General features: G+C 37.5%; 1 long non-coding RNA gene across 1 annotated transcript; it reads right to left on the reverse strand.

The window, feature by feature from the left end:
• Nucleotides 1–12,736: 12,736 nt before the first annotated feature.
• Nucleotides 12,737–13,625, reverse strand: LOC133030972 (uncharacterized). The gene is made up of 2 exons (XR_009684525.1): nucleotides 12,997–13,625; nucleotides 12,737–12,875 (listed from the first exon to the last, which is right to left on the reverse strand). It is a non-coding gene; the product is annotated as an uncharacterized LOC133030972 (long non-coding RNA).
• Nucleotides 13,626–13,960: the final 335 nt, after the last annotated feature.

Genomic DNA, 13,960 nt, shown 5'->3' on the forward strand with positions numbered 1-13,960 from the left:
AAATAATTATTTATGCTGTTATTATTGAATTCCGAAATGCATTTTATGTCATATAGTGAATTTTATAATTTTGCATTTCAAGTGCCCGGTAACATGGAACTCGGTGTTTGGCTCAGTAAAATCACAACTTAGTATGTTAGTATTGTGGGACGGTTATTTAGACATTGGGAATGTCGGAATCGGTTGGGAATTTAGAATTTCCCAAAATACCCTTTAGTGCCCTTTATGTTATTTTAGTGTGGAGGGGCAAAATGGTCATTTTTCCCCAATGAGGTTTTGTCCTTTAGTGGACTTAGTAATTGGAAATTTATGTTATGTTATGTTTGGTTTTGGCTGAAATAAGGATTTGAATTTAATTTTTATCAAATTGGAAAAAAATATCAAGAAAAGCAAAACTCTCTTTCTCTCAACTCTCTCTCTATTCGGCCCCCCTTTGAGCAGCAAGATTTTTGTTGATTCTTTGGTTTTTCAAGCTGATTTTGTGTGCAATTCAAGCTTTAGGTATTGTTCTTACTCTTTTCCTCTTTAGTTTCTTGAAAAATCAAGTAAGAATTGGTTGCATGCTTAGTTTTGTTGCTGTACTTGCTGCTGTATGTTGTTGTTGATTTCTGAAGTTAGAACATGATTTAAAATGTTAATTCAAGCATGATTATGTTAGTGATTTGTTGGTTTTATCAATATATGGAATTTTTACTCAAAACTATGTTTTTCAAAGAAAAATGAAGAATCTTGTTGTTGCTTGCTGTTGTTTTCTGAAGTTATTATATGCATGTTTAGGTAGATTTGAGCTGATTTGGTTGCATGTTAGTGATGTTTAATCAAGTTTGAGTTTTGAACTCAAAGTTTGATGCTTTAATGGTGATTTTTGATTGTATGCATGAAGCTCGGTTTTGATGCTTTAAAAATGTTCCTTAGGGTCTAAATAGCAGGTCTGGAAAGTTTGGTATGATTTGGGGTTGTTTGGATTGAGTTATGAATTTTTGATTGTTCCCTGCGAGGAACCGGAATTCCGGATGTGCAACCGGAATTCCGGATGGGGTTTAGGAATTCCCAGAATCGGAATTCCGGTTGCAGAACCGGTCTGCCGGTTGGGGGATTTTCAGGAACCCTAGTTTTTTGTGTTTTTATGTTATTTGGGGTATTGCCATGCTTTTTATCGATAGGGAAACTTTTAGTTTCTAGTTTAAGTCCCCGGGAAGTGATTTAGCGTATCACTTATTAGTGTTGTGATTGTTATGGTTTAGGAGCCTGTAAACCGCCGTGCAGTTCGTTCCACTCAGGTTGACCGGCACACCTGAATTCGGAATTGAGGTAAGATTAGTATAACAGTATGCATATGTATTACATGTTTAACGTGCATGTTAGGAAACCTGTTAGATTACATTAGATATGTATGTTGGCTTCATACCATCCGACCATATCACATCGGTTAGGCTAGATTATGACTAGCAACTGGAGTATGACCAGTATACCGAGTATAGGCTGATACTAGGGTTGGTGGTACAGTACTGTTTGACCGTATCACATCAGTTAGGCTAGATTATGACTAGCAACTGGAGTATGACCAGTATACCGAGTATAGGCTGATACTGTAACACACCGGTTAGGCTAGAGTATGACTAGCAGCTGGAGTATGACCAGTGAACCGAGTATAGGCTGTTACTTGTCAATAGTATCGTCTTATGAACGTTCACGACTCAGTATCGTGTGGGACACGGCAGTTAGGATTATGGTTAGGGGTATGGGCGTCTGATCATAACCGGGGATTATGTATGTTTTATGATTTATGCTTTTCTTACCGAGTCTGTCGACTCACAGTGCTATGTTTATGTGTAGGTAAGGGCAAGGCCAAGGCTGAGGAACCGTGAGGACGAGCCGATGAAGATTGTGCATGTCGGGGTAGTTAGGGCTGGAGCGTACGATCCTCGGGACAGCAGCGCTTTTGTAATTAGTCGCTAGGCGACAAGTATTTTGTATTAGACAGTAAACTTTTGTAAAGTATTTTAATCGGGATCCCGAGTATTTTGTATAAAATATTTTCTAAGTTTAATTAAAAAGCAAAAATTTTAATTAATCACGATTTCCATAAACCTCGTTGATTAGCAACGAGCTGCACAGTACATTTAAAAATCACGTAATACGCCTATGCTAGTTAGGGTGTTACAGGAAGACTCTTCTTAAGACCATATCCCCTATAGCGAATTTTCTATTTTTAACTTTGGAGTTAAAATATTTGGTCACCTTCTTTTTATAAGCTGCCATTCGTATTTGTGACTCGTCTCGGAGTTCTTCAACTTGATCCAGCGCTTCCTGTAATAAAGCTTGGTTTGTAGCTGGATCGTAAGTTGTTCTCCTGTGGGATGGGAATAACGTTTCTACCGGGACCATTGCTTCACAACCAAATGCCATTGAAAAAGGCGAGTGACCGGTCGTGATTCTAGGGGTCGTCCGGTAGGCCCATAACACTCTTGGCAACTCTTCGGGCCAATTGTTTTTGCAGGCCAGCAGCTTTTTCTTTAGGGTGACCTTTAGAATTTTGTTGACTACTTCTGCTTGCCCGTTTGTTTGCGGCCTTGCCACCGCGGAGAAGCTTTTTACAACTCCGTGTTGGTTGCAAAAGTCAGTGAACTCTTCGCAATCAAATTGCTTTCCATTGTCAGAGACTATTTTGTGAGGCAAGCCATATCGACACACTATGTTTTTAATAACAAAGTCTAGTGCTTTTTTAGCAGTTATAGTCTTCATGGGCTCAGCCTCCGTCCATTTGGTGAAGTAGTCTACTGCTACTATTCCATACTTTACTCCTCCCTTTCCTGTTGGCAGGGACCCGATAAGATCTATCCCTCAAACCGTGAAGGGCCAGGGGCTAGTCATCAGGGTAATTTCATTGGGAGGAACTCTCGGTATGTTCGCGAACCTTTGGCACGAATCACACTTTTGGACGTGGTCTATGCAATCTTTTTTCATTGTTGGCCAGAAGTATCCTTGTCTCAATATTTTCTTTGAGAGACTTGGTCCTCCTGTATGATTACCACAGAACCCTTCGTGGACCTCTAGCATAATTTGCCTAGCTTCAGGGTCCGATACACACCTTAAATAAGGCATGCTGAGTCCTCTTCGATAGAGAATTTTATCCATCATTACATAACGATCAGCCTGATACTGAATCTTTCTGGACAGTGCCCTTTCTTGGGGCAACTCACCTTTTGTTATGTATTCTATGATGGGGACCATCCAGTTGGGTTCTTGCCCAATCGTTGTTATGGCCTCTTTTATTTTGATGCTTGGTTCTGCCAAGCGTTCCACGGGTACTACCCCCAGTCCTTCAATTTCACTGTCTGAAGCTAACTTAGCCAGGCAGTCCGCATGAGCGTTCTTTTCCTTGGGGATTCTTTCTACTTTATAGTCCGTGAACTCGTGGAGCAGCTCCCGGACTATCGTTACATACGCGGCCATTCTTTCGCCGCGCGTTTGGTATTCTCCTGATATCTGGTTCACGACCAGTTGGGAATCGTTGTAGACTTCTACTCTTTTGGCCCCCACAGCCTTTTGCTAATCTCAGCCCTACTATCAGGACTTCATACTCGGCTTCGTTGTTTGAGGCTGAGAAGTCGAACCGTAGGGCTGCCTGGAGTCGTAGTCCGCTTGGGGAGATCATTGCAACCCCCGCTCCGGATCCATTTTCATTGGAGGCTCCGTCCACAAATACTTTCCATGTGGGGACCGATGGTACTAGCGCGTTCGCGGTTGCCTCAGCTTCATTACATTCGGTGATGAAGTCCGCCAAGGCTTGTCCCTTTATGGAGATACAGGGTATGTAGTGCAAGTCGAATTGACTTAACTCCATCGCCCATTTGAGGAGCCTTCCGGACGCCTCTGGCTTTTGCAGGACTTGCCGGAGTGGGTGATTGGTCAACACCTTGATTGGGTGCGCTTGGAAATACGGCCTTAATTTTCTTGATGCCATTAGGAGGCAAGAAACTAGCTTTTCGATGATGGGGTACCGCGTCTCTGCCCCTATCATGCGCTTGCTGACGTAGTACACGGGATGTTGAGTTTTCTCTTCTTCTCGGACTAAGGCAGCGCTGATCGCGTGCTCGGAGATGGCCAAGTATAGGAGCAAGTCCTCTCTGAGAACGGGTTTTGACAGGATTGGAGGCTTGGCCATGTGCTCTTTCAATTTTTTGAATGCCTCCTCGCACTCGTCAGACCATTCAAATTTCTGGCACTTCTTCAAAATGTTGAAGAAGGGAATGCACTTGTCTGTAGACCGGGAGATAAAATGGCTCAGGGCAACAACCTTTTCGGTTAGGCTCTGCACGTCTTTGTGCTTCTTGGGGGATGGCATGCTCAAGAGAGCTTGAATTTTTTCTGGGTTTGCCTCAATCCCTCTCTCGCTGATGATGAAGCCCAGGAACTTTCCTGATTTGACCCCAAAGGTGCATTTCTTATGGTTGAGCTTCATTTCATATCTCTGGACTACCTCAAAACATTCTTCTAAGTCGTCCACATGGCTTTTGCACGCTTTAGACTTGACTAGCATGTCATCTACGTACACCTCCATGTTTCGCCCCAAGAGGCCTTTGAACATCCGGTTGACCATTCTTTGATAGGTCGCACCATCGTTCTTCAGTTCGAAAGGCATGACTAAGTAGCAGTATACCCCCTTATCGGTCCTAAAGCTAGTGCACTCTTGGTCCGCCGTGTGCATCTTTATTTGGTTGTACCCGGTGTACGCATCCATGAAGGACAGTAGCTTAAATCCAAAAGTGGCGTCTACCATCTGATCGATCCTGGGTAGAGGGAAACAGTCCTTTGGACAAACCTTGTTTAGATCAGTGAAGTGTATACAAACTCGTCAGGTTCCGTTAGGCTTCGGCACCAGGACCGGATTGGCTAGCCATTCCGGGTAGTAAACGTCGCGGATCATGTCGTTTGTTAAAAGCTTATCTACCTCTTTCTCTAAGGCCTCGGCCTTTACTGAATCGAGAGGTCGTCGCTTTTGTTGGACCGGCGGCATGTCCGGGTTGACGTTGAGGACGTGGGCGATGACGTGGGGACTTATGCCAGTCATGTCCTCTTGGCACCATGCGAAAAATGTCAATGGCGCCCTTCAGCGTCTTTACTATTTTTTCTTTTTCCTCTGGATCTAGGCTCTTTCCTAGCCGGAGTACCTTGGTGGAGTCGAGGTCGTACACTGATACCTCCTCGACGTCCTCCATCGGTTCTACGATTTTTTCGGACCCCACGCGGGGATCTAACTCGTCTTCTTCAGCCATCTCTGGCTCAATGGTTTCCCGGACCATCAGCACAGGTAGGTGAGTTGCAACGTTGTAGCATTGCCTCGCCTCCCCCTGATTTCCTCTCACCGTCCCTATCCCAGCTTCCTGGGTCAGGAACTTCAGGCACAAGTGCCATATTGATGTGACTGTGCCAAAGTCTACGAAGGCCGGTCGGCCGAGGATTGCGTTGTACGCTGTCGGGCAGTCCACCACCACGAAAGTACAGTACTTGAACGTGCTCTAGGGGTGTCCGGGCACAAGGTGGTTGGAAGTCTCACCTTCCCCATTGGGATAAGTGTTGTTCCATTAAACCCTGTGAGTTGGGAACCACTGGGTGAGAGGTCTCGGTCCGTCAGGCCTATTGCAGTGAAGGCCTCTTTGAAAAGTAAATTCATGGAACTCCCGTTGTCGATCAGGACCCTGGCCACCACTTTATTGGCGATGGGAGTCTCTATGACCAACGGGTCATGGTGAGGAAAACGCACCGTCTTAGCGTCTTCTTCCGTGAATGTGATGGGTTGATCCATCAGCCGGGGCCTTTGAGCCGGGAGTTGGGTAACTTCCCAAACCTCATTGTGTTTCATGGCCCCTGCATACCGCTTCAGCTCTTTGCAGGTAGTTCCTCCGATATGGAATCCTCCCGAGATCATGGCCACTCTCCCATTAGGTCTGGGTGGCAGACCAGGGATATGCTGGGCATCTCCAGCGGGAGCAAATGGAGCCAATACTCCTGTCGCACCCCCTGGTGTTCCCTGGGGCACAGCTCCAGCCGCCTGACCCAGGTTGAGATGAGGCAACCGATTTTTTATCCACTCGTAGAGGTGCCCCAATCGGATTAAATTTTCTATCTCGTCTTTGAGATTTTTGCATTCATTGGTGATGTGCCCAATGTCATTATGGTACTCGCACCTCTTGCTGAGGTCCCTCCGGGAACTATCTTTGTACAGAGGAGGTGGTCTCCGGTAGTGTGTATTTTGCCTAGTAGCAAAGTACACACGTTCTTGGGAGTCCGTCAACTCCGTGTACAGGGTATATTGGGGAGTGTACCCCCTTTTTTGTCGCTTTTCCCCCGTCCAGGTGCTACCCTTGGAGGATCTTTTACTCCTTGAACCTTGGGAAGGACCGGCCAAGCTGGCAGTCGGAGCGGAGTGCGAGAGGGCTTGTCCATTTATCCCTGAGGCCTAGCCCTGGCTATATCCGGGAGTAGCGGAGAATTGTATGCCGCTCATTGGTGGAGTTGCTGTCGGGACAGTACCCGACGGCTGGGCTCCGGGCACATACCCTGATATCCCGGTGGGATAATACCCTCCATAGGCCACTATTTGGGCCTCTTCAAGATTGATGTATTTTTGGACTCTCTTTTGGAAGTCCTGAAGGTTTGCAGCTCCTTCCTGTTGTAGTTCGTTTCAGAATGGAGTTCCTGTATGGATGCCTGCCTGCAGAAAGGCAAGCTGTTGTCCGTCATCCACTTTCTTGGTCTTCGAGGCTTCCTCGCGGAACCTCTTTATATAGTTCTTTAAGGTCTCTGTAGGAAGCTGCTTGATGTTAGTCAAGGCACTGACCTCCAGATTAACCTTTCTTGCGGCGACAAACTGTCTCCGAAAGTTGGTCTGTAACTTATTCCAACAGCCCACGGATCCTGGCTCTAGTTTCTTGAACCATTCCTCCGCGAACCCGCTTAGAGTAAGCGGGAAGCACAGACATTTAGCGTCATTGCTGACTCTCATGACCGTCATGACCCGGTTGAACCGTGACAGATGGTCGCTTGGATCGAAGTTCTCTGTGCAAGCTGCCATTTCGGGCATCTTAAAATTCTTGGGGAGCTCTGCTTCCAGGATGTGCTTAGCACGCGGCTCCCAGTCCTCACAGTTTGAGTGGGAGTCGTCGCCTTTTTATCTCCGGGAGACTCGAGCGATATCTTTTCGGAGTATGGCGAGTTCCGCCATGATCCCTTCGTTTAACGTTCCCGTGGAGACCGCGGGCCCGTATTTCTTTTGGTCAAGGTGATCCCGAAGGTCACCTTGATTCCCATTGATTTGATTCCTCAAATCAACGGAAGGACATTTCTGTCCTCTTCTTCCTCTACCTCCGGGCTCCTGGTGCATGGAAACGCTTTTTCGGTCCTCTCGATCCTGAGGGCCAAGACTCCCTTTTTGGAGTTTGCCCCTCTGCGGACCTTTCCTTTTCGGGAAATCTGAGCAGACCTTTCGCGGATCCTGCACCTTTTTCTTTTTCCCGGGGGTAGAAGTGGGGTTTTTCTTTTGGTTCCCTTCAGCGGGATACCTTATAGGGCTTGGTTCCCTAGATTTTTGTCGTTGGGTACTTGGCGAGGATTCCTCTGGTTCCTTCCCAAGTCCAGCAGACATGGCTTTGGGATGCACGTGGATTCCAGCTGCCTCCATGGCTTTTTGCATGCCCAGCATTACCTCTTGCATCTTTTGATTTTGTGCTTTTTGGGCTGCGATCTCAGCTTCATGATCAACAACTTTTTGTCTTAAGAGCAATAATTCCGAGTAGTTACCGTCATCGTAGGCGTACTCATCGAGGTTTCCCTCGTAATCATCATCAGGAATTCCTTCTTCTTCCTCGGAACCCTCAGCTGCTCTTGAGGCTGCGTCTTCCTCATTCGGGTCTTGAGCATCTTCTAGGGGGCGAGGTTGACGGGTACTTCGAGTCTCCACCATTGTTGTAATGTATTGTGTGTTTACAGAAACTTTCTTCAACTCTCAATGAAAGCACCAAAATGTTGACCGAGGTTTTCGGCAACCAATAACATAATAAGAATTAAAAGAGCTGTAAGAAATTAAGAGAAGGATTTTTACGTGGTTGGGGCGTTAATGAGCCTTAGTCCACGAGTCTGTATATTTATGAGTGTATTTAATACAGAGAATGTTCTTGGTGAGTATTTACTCTTCTTGCACTTATGCAACCCAAAAATCTCGACCCCCATTAATGAGCTTTGAAGGGGTATTTATAATGTTTTTGTGGGGTGATTCCCAGAATTATAGTACATGTATTTCTATAACTATCAGTAAAGTTGGGTATTCCCAATGAATATACCATGGGTAATGCATGGTCAAATCCCTAGGTGGCGTAGGGGTTTTATGAGGATTGTCCTTATTGTCTTTTGATTGATGTGATTCTTCACAGAGTAGCCGTCATTAGACTTAAATGGTCATAGTCTCGTAGGTGCAGATCGGGGGTTGTGTCGTCAGACTTTATTGCGTGTGGCAGTTCTAACACGCCTCCTCCCATGCGGCATTAAATGCGAGATGACTGCTCAGAGGAAGTCTGACGTCTCCCGGAGGTGCTTTCATGCCACCTTGGCCTCCGGGAGCATAGAGGACTTCGTATGCCTTCTCCGGGAGGCAGGTCCCGGATAACGCCTTTCTTCATAAAGACTTAGCTATTATTTTGAGCACTAAAGCCTTTGTGTCCACGTGTCCTTGTCTGGTTGGTCCACGTATATTGGGCAAAATCAGGGGCAACAGTTATATTGATATTTTTTGGTATTTTAATTTTTTTTTTCTAGTGTAACTCTATTTAGTTATAACCTCTCAATAAGAATATAATTTGCTTAGTTCCAAGTGTATTCTTGAATAGACGTTCTACTGTATTATAAAAATTATAGCTCAAGTGCTTAGTTTAATGGTAAAGTTTTTAAAAACTCTTAAGAGCTCCAACGTTCAATCCCTCATAACTACACATTAAATATTTTTTAAAAAAATTAAAATGTAAAGTAAGGGTGTACAATAATTTTCGTAAACCGCCCAACCCGAATAACCCGCCCAAACCAAACCGACAAAACCGATAAAACCGACATAACTCGACAAAATTCTAAACCGTCCAATCAGTTAATTGGGCGGGTTGAAAATTGACCCAAACCGCCCAACCCGATTTTTACATTTTTTTTATTATACATATATATATTATATAATATATAATATATATTTAAAAAAAGTCCCAAATCCTAAAATTCTTTCTCAACCTCTCAATAAAATTCTTTCTCACATATATTTAGTATTTATGTGGTTAATTTTTATTTTAGTTGATTTTTTTTTTTTAAAAAAAAAACCCTCTTATTCCGGTTCAAACCGTCAGTCGGGTTAAGAGTTTTTTTTTTTTTTTTTTTTTTTTAAATAGGGTAGGTTGTATGTAGAATTTTACAAACTGATCTTTACGTTGGGTTAGAAAATATGTAGTATAAACCGACCGATGTACAGTCCTAATGTAAAGGTTGGGAATCGATCCCATGACCTCTTAAAAAGAAGTTAAACCCTTTGCCACTACACCGAACAATTTTTATTATAATTTGTTCTTATTTAAAATTTTATCTATATATTAATATTTTTTTTTCACAATTTCGGGGCCCTGAGCGTTCGGGGGCCCGAGACGCACGCCTAGTCTGCCTACCCTCAGGGCGGGTCCTATTATTCAGTATTAATAAAAGTAATTAAGAATGATGAGAATGAAATTATATATTGATGGTTATGCGGTTTTAAATATGAATAAGGATGGGTTGTTGCGGTAATATATACACATATAGATTTTAAATATCTTAATTTCGAAAAAAAAGAGGCCAAAAAGGTAATGTGGTATGTGAGGTTTAATGTTATTATTTTTAGTAAAATAAAAAATAAAAAGAATGAGAGAATTAAGGATAAAATAAATAGAGGTATATATTTTATATCAATTAATATTTATGAAACTAATAAAAAATTAAAAAATAAGAAAAAGTTAAGGAAAAAATAAATAAAAGTAATTAGAATGATTTTAGAGTGCCATGTCACTATACTTTTCTTTTATATATATAAATTGATTGATTGATATATTGATATATATATTTTTTATATATATATGTATTAATGGCTAATTAGTAATTTTTCTCCCCGAACTTTGACATGTACTAAATTGTCCTTCCTGAACTTTTTTGGCCGTTAAAAATTCCCCCTAAACTATTGAGATTGTTAAATTTAAGGACTTTTGTCTAATTTTAATAAAAAAATTTAACACGGATGAAAGTTCAAGGGGCATGATTTAGTACATATCAAAATTGAAGGGGCATGATTTCGTAGATATCAAAGTTTGGGGAGCATGGTTTAGTACATAAACAATCATTGAAATAGTAAAATTGAATGAAATTAGACAAAAGTCCTTAAATTTAACAATCTCAATAGTTCGGGGGGAATTTCCAACGCCAAAAAAGTTCAGGGGGCACAATTTAATACATGTCAAAGTTCAGGGAGAAAAATTACTAATTAGCCTATATTAATTGATATGTATATATAAACAAAATTTACCATTAATTATATTTTATTTAAGTTTTAACATTTTTTTGGAATTTTTTTTTATTTTGTAACTTTTTTTAAAAATATTTTATATTTCTATAGAAAGTTAAAATAATAGTAAAATATCAATTTGTAGATTTATACTTTTTTTATAGAAAAATCATTAAAAAAATAGTTAAATATCAATTTGTAGATTTATGCTTTAATAAAATATTAAAATTGAGAGAATTAAGGAGAGAAAAGAAAAATAGTTTTGGAGTGATTTTAGAATGTCATTCACTGTCTCATACTTCTCATTTATATATAGATATATATTGACTAGAAAACAAACCGCGTTTCACGTGTGGTTGTATTTTTGTTTAGTTTATTGATAATTATATTATAAATACATTCAATATTAAATTTTGATATTTTAATATTTTAGATATAATATTTTTATTAGTAAAATTAATTATTTTACAATATTTTTTACTTAGAAAAATAAATTAATATCCTCATACAAAATTAAGTCATGAGAAAAAGACCATTGATAAATCTATAGAAAACTTATGATATGATTTCAAAATTGTTATCATCACCGTACCTCATTTGTATATATTCGCCACAATATTTAAATTTGTTGTTACCGTATCTCAATTATAGTCGCCAATTCCACTTTTAGTTGCAACTAACCTTATTAATAAGTTTTGTCTGTACATGAAATAAATAAGTCAATTAGTTCACTACTCACTTTTTATAAATAAGTGAATTATTTTATTATAAACTAGGCAACGTATCCGCGCTTCGCGCGGTCTTTTAATAATTGAAAGCATCATTTTATTCAATTATTTTCTATTTATTGCCTCATATATTTTTTTTTTCTCTTTTTGCTTCTAATTAATTTTACTTTTTTGTAAATCATGTATTCTGCCTAGATTTTTTATTTTTTATACTAATGTCCTCTTGCAAAATAGAAGTACAACGATATGCCTTAAATTTTAATAGATATTGATTTGAAATTGATATAATGCTCTATATGTAATTTAAAGTTAAATAATATCATATTTATTAGAGAATAAAAATTTTATTATATTAATTAATAATAGTCACTAATGCCACACACCAAACTATTAGCTACAATTTTTATTTTCTAGAAATAAAAATAAAAATAAAAAAGAGACTGAGATAAAAAAAGAAAATTTTTTAAGGGTTTATTCTTAGCATATAGTTAGGGCTTTTTTAAGAGTGTTTTTTTTAACCTCACATTTAAAAATTAAAATACATATATTTTATACGTGTACACTTATATTAATTTCAAGTTAAAGTTGAAAAGATAAATGATGTTTACTAAGATTCTCAGTTATATTACCAAGAAATAGTATTAGATTAATAAATAATAAGGTTAATTTTTTCTTTTGAATAAAATTAATAAAATAAAGTAAATGTAAAAATTTAAATTTATCACCTTTATTTGTAGAACCAATTTTATCTTTCTTTCTCTATATAAATATTATAGTTTATATTTTAATTTAATTTATTTGTTGCCCAATTCATTATATTGTGGCTTTGGTTAAGTGTTGAAATAAAATTATTCCTACTAATTATCAAAAGAAAAAAGCTAAAAATTTTAAAAATTTGAGAAAAATAAAATTAGGAGAAAACTGTCACATGACATCTCAAAAATTCTGCTATGTAAAGAGAGAAATACAATGTTTCCTTTAAAATATTTTTTTAAAAAAAAGAATTGAAATAATAATACAATAAAATTCACAATTCTCTTCAACAATGAGCATATATACAAATAGTTGATTGAAAAGTATATCATAAATTTCCTTAGTGTTTATGTAAGTGATGAATATTGGATAAACTATGTTTTTTGGGGTAGAGCTCTCTAGAGAGGACTTTTATCCTCTCTAAAAAACTCAATGGTTGTAGTGAGAAGCTTAATCCTCCACTTAGCAAAAAAATAGTAATTTAAAAATTAAATGTTGAAAAAATTTAAGTAAATAGAAGTGATTTTATGTATATAACTTATATATGCGTAAATCATAGCATAAAATTAGAAACCTTACAAATTCATGGTATACATATATATATTTATATAATAAATACATTTGTAAGAAAAAATGGCAATAAAACAATTTGAAAATTTAAAATTTCATTTTCACAAAAAAAAAAAAGAAGAAGAAGAAGAAGAAAAAGAGATTAAAATTTGAAGAAACAAATACATGAGAGATGAGATTTACTTTAATTTAACCAAAATTACCATATTAATTTTCTTGGAGGAACTCATAGCAACTTTCATCTACAAACTTAACAAATATATCTGCAAAGAGAAAAGTGAGAGTTAGTAAAATTAACTTCTATTTTTTGAAACATGACACAAAGTGAGAAGTTTGATTATGAAAATGTACAAAATTAATAAATAAAAATTACTTTTCACTCACATAGAAAAAAATTGTAGAAATAATTGTGATCATCATTATATCTATCAACGATCAACAATTGGTTGTGTTTCTCTAAATAGAGAGAAGTAAAAAATCTTCCAAACTGAAATGTAGCTCCAACAAAAAAAAAAATTATTAAAGAATATTTTAAAAACAAAGAAATAAAACTACAAACAATAATAGTGATTTTATATAAAGTATTGATATTTTGTTTCTTTTTGCAATATGCTAATAGCATAAGAATGTTCTTTAAATATAGATGAAGCATGGCTATAGAATTCAAAAGACACTTATATAATAAATGAAATATATTTATTGAATTTACTTCATTATTAACTACTAAGTGAGTTTTGTTTAGGGAGAATTTTAAGAGTTAGTTGTATTGTATTAGTGATATATTATTGATTATATATATATTAATAATTTTACAATTACATGCATATATTAATCATAACAATAAAAATAATACTAAAATAATAATAACAATAAATAAAACGTAAAATATATTTATATACATAATGAGGAAGAGAAATATAAAATATTACAATTATAATTAATGTTAAACATTATAGAAATCAATTAATATGAAAAAAGAGACTTACTATATTCTACAAGAATGTTAATGTTGATTACAATAGTGAATAGTGTATTTTTAATTTTAGAGATTATGATTAAGATTAATGATTAAAGCTAAGTTACATTGTATTAATAATGTATAGATATACAATTAAATTAAATAATGTAAAAAACTATAAAATAAAAAGTGACTTATTATATTCTATCATGTTAATGTTAATGTTAATTATAATGATAAATAATGTTTTTAATATGAGAGGTTATGGAGTTTATATTAAATTCAATTACATTTTATTATATTTATGTATAGATAGATAGAGTATGATAAAAGTAAATAATATAAATAATATAGTGAAAAAATTACAAAATTGAAAGATTAAAATCCTAG

Source organism: Cannabis sativa, chromosome 9, assembly GCF_029168945.1.
Source record: "Cannabis sativa cultivar Pink pepper isolate KNU-18-1 chromosome 9, ASM2916894v1, whole genome shotgun sequence".
Lineage (NCBI taxonomy): Eukaryota > Viridiplantae > Streptophyta > Magnoliopsida > Rosales > Cannabaceae > Cannabis > Cannabis sativa.